A 3609-nucleotide genomic window follows, 5' to 3' on the forward strand; every position below is an offset into this window, starting at 1 on the left:
AATATTTCTCAGCCCCGATGCCTGTTAAAGCAGAGAGGGGAATGCTTGTTCTTGCCAGCTGAACTGGGTGGCAAAAGGGAAACCACTGTGTGCCTGTGGCATGGCATGGGTAGGAGGCTGAGGGTACCAACTGTCCGGGCTGCCTTCCTGTCCCTGCCTGCATTCGTGAGCTGGGTGGTCCTGGTTCCACAGTTACTGAGCCTCCCTGTGCCTCGTATTCAAATATGTCAAGTGGGGATCATCATAGAACCCACCTCACCAAGTTGTTGTGGGGGTGAAGTAAACAAAGACACGAGAGGCAGCGCAAATGAGGACAGTGGGTTGTTGTTCTGGCCCATAGCGACCTTAGGCCCCATGGAATGAAGCTCTGCCTGTGGATGTCCTGCGCCAGCCCCGCTATTGTCCCCAAACTTGAGCCCATTGTTGCTGCCGCCAGCCATGGTGTCAATCCACCTCCTTGGGGGCCTCTCTTTTGTTCAAACATGAGGACAGGGGGTATTGGATGACCCCTGATCATCAAATCAACCAAAAGCTCCCTTCAGCTAGGGGTTGGCTCCTTTGTCTTTGCCGTGGGGAAGGAACTGGGGTCACTGGGTGACAACCAGTGTTTGGCCACAGCTTGCTCCACGGTGACGTCCCTGTTTGTTAACCCTTTCGGTGTGTCCACACTTCTCTTCTTTGGAAGTGGGCCCTGAAGGCCCGCTCACATTCCAGGCAGTGTGGGGATGAAGGTGCACCCATGGGAGAGAGAAAGAATCAGCCACCTGAAATATCTGGAACTCTTCCACATGGAAGGCTGGTTTCGTTCCTCCCTCCAGTCACCCCGCAGTCAGAACCTTCGTGGCCCCAGTGATCCTTGCGTTGTAATCTGACCCTCTGTAGTTTTTGTCGCTCATCCTGTCCTGGTGTCTGAGCTCCCCTTGCTGGGACAGTCCTGTTTCCTTCCCCTCCCCGTTGGTGTGTTTGATGAGCAAGTCCTTACTCTTGGCAGCACAAGGTGCTCTAAGCTGCTTGCATTTTTGTCAGGACTCCTTGGTCGTTGGGTGTTGTCGAGTTGATTGTGACTCACAGCTGCCTGATGTACCATGGAAGGAAACACTGGCCCATGCTGTGCCGATGTCCTCACCGTGGATCTCAGGGCTGAGCCCAGGGGTGCAGCCACGGGGTCCATCCATCTCTCGTAGGGCCTTCCTCCCTTTCACTGCCCTCTACTGTACCAAGCAGGATGTCTTTCACCAGGGATTGGTCTCTCCTGACAACATGTCCAAAGTACCTGAGGCAAAGTCTTGCCATTCTTGCTTCTAGGAAGCATTCGGGGGGCTGGGGAGCATTCTGGCTCTATCTCTTCTTCTTTCTGTCATACTAAAACTTTCTTCCTTTTATTTTTTAAAACCGTGTCATTGGCACTTCATCCACACATCACGCAATTCAGTACACCCAGGTACACCCAGGAGAGTTGTGACATCAATTTTAGAACATTTCCTTCTTCCTTGAACTCATTGTTCTTAATGTGATTTTTTTTTTATGTGGCAAAAATATACACAACAAAACATTCTCCCATTCAACAACCTCCGCAGGTATAATTCAGCGCCATTCTTCATGTTGTACAACCACGATTGCTCTCCTTTTCCAAATTACCCCACCACCATTACCATAAACTCAATATCCCCAAAGCAAAAACTCTTCCTCCTTCACCATGGTAACCATGGTCAAGTTTGGTTTCTTTCTTTCTTTTAGTAGTTTTCTTGATATAATATTCACATCTACACTTCGGCAGTTATGTCACTTTTATAAAAGATTTGTGTAGACATCATCACGATCACTTCTCGCCCGCATTCATTGTTTGCTCCCCAACTCCCCTCACCCTCCCCAACCCTTGTCTGGTAACGCACCTCTTCCTGGCACCTCTTCCCAAACGGATCTGTCTGTTCTTCCGGCAGCCCTGGGGCTTTCAGTGCTCTAACAGCACCACCATTCCAGTAGCACTGGAAGTAGCCATTTCTCCGAGGAGCCTGGTTCTTTTCATTGCAGGACCCCAGACCTGGATACCTGGTGGGCGCGTTGGTGCTGGATGTCACTGCTCCCAGGCCCTCTTAGTAGACCAGGGCTTGCTTTGCTTTTCAAAGAAAACCTCCCCTCATGCTGCTTGTGGGCCTGTGGAGGACTTCAGAAGCTGCCACCACAGGTGCACCCTATGGACCCTCAGGGTCAGGGGACCATCAGGATGCCTGGCTCACACCAGGCTCACTCCCACTTGTGGGAGCCAATTCCAGCATCCAGGCATCCAGGCAGGACTGGCCTCCACCTGCCCTTGCAGCTCCGATCTGTTTGGAAAGCTGCAAGCTCCCTCCCTTACTGACAGCTCCATCAGTAGTGATGGCAGTAACCATAGCTCAGCCACAGAGCTACAAGGGTCAGGCTAGGCAGAGGTTAGGTACCAGGAAGACCTGACTCAGCCCCCGTGGCCCAACGCACCCAGGCAGCCCAACACTAACGGGAAGCAGTTCTAGCCAACAGGTCTCTCTGCTTCCCTGCCTCCCCCAAACCCAGCTCCACCCAACGCTGGCAGGCCTCGCTGGTGCTGAGTGGGCTGGGACCCAGGGCTGGCTCTCCTTGGTGGCAACTCTCTTACAGCTAAGGCCTCTCCTGCGGTCAGTGTTTCTCTGTCTCCTTACAACTCAGGGCCGGGAGTTGGGCGCCCTGGAGGCAGGGCCTGCCTTCAGTGACTTCTCTCTAGAGCATAGTAATCATGCACACCCTGCATAAAACCTTCCATGGTTCCCCACTGCCCTGACTCCTGGACCTGCAAGACCCTGCAGACTTCACCAGCACCCCCGTCACGCTCTAACCACACGAACCTGCTGGTGGCTCCCGTACACAACAGGCAGCTCACATCTCTGCTCTTGAGGCTGGCTCTGGGGTCACTTCCTCCAGGAAGCCTTCCATGGTGCCCTAGGTGATCTGGGCCAACCTCTTGCATCCTGGACAGAAAATGCTCCCAGTTCGAAATTGGGCATCTGGGTTCCTCTCGAAGCCTTGGGCAACTTCCTGTTGTGTGACTTTGACCAAGTCACTGCACATCTCTGACCCTCCGTCCCCCCTCACTTGTGATAAAAGGTCTCATCAGACTTCTCTCCCCGTTCAGGCCCCACCTTGGAACTTGCAGTAGACCTGGGCAGGCCCAGTCACTGGGCCCAGCCTCCGTTTCCCCCTTCTGAGAAATGAGGCTGCCCACAAAACTGCCCAACAAGCCGAAACCCGCAAGCATCTTTTGCAAGCCTTAGGAGCCCTACACGAATGGTCGAGGAATCGATTTCAACAGCCCCATGGAGACGTGTGGGAGGCAAGGCTGACGGCTGCTCTCACCGTGCTCTGCCTCCCAGCCTCTCCAGAAGCTTCCAGATCAAAGGTGATGAGGCCTGCTCCCTGGGCACCCTGCCCACCCCACCCACCCCCACTCCCAGTGTTACAGGACAGGTTGCGCAAGAAGACGGTTAAATGCTCTCCCAGTGGGAGGGAGTAAGCCCTTTATCTCCACCCCCAGACCCCCCTCCCCACACACCCTGGCTCAGGAGACCCCTCTGCTGCTTTGAAAACACAAAGCCAAAA

This window comes from Tenrec ecaudatus, chromosome 1 (assembly GCF_050624435.1).
Source record: "Tenrec ecaudatus isolate mTenEca1 chromosome 1, mTenEca1.hap1, whole genome shotgun sequence".
Lineage (NCBI taxonomy): Eukaryota > Metazoa > Chordata > Mammalia > Afrosoricida > Tenrecidae > Tenrec > Tenrec ecaudatus.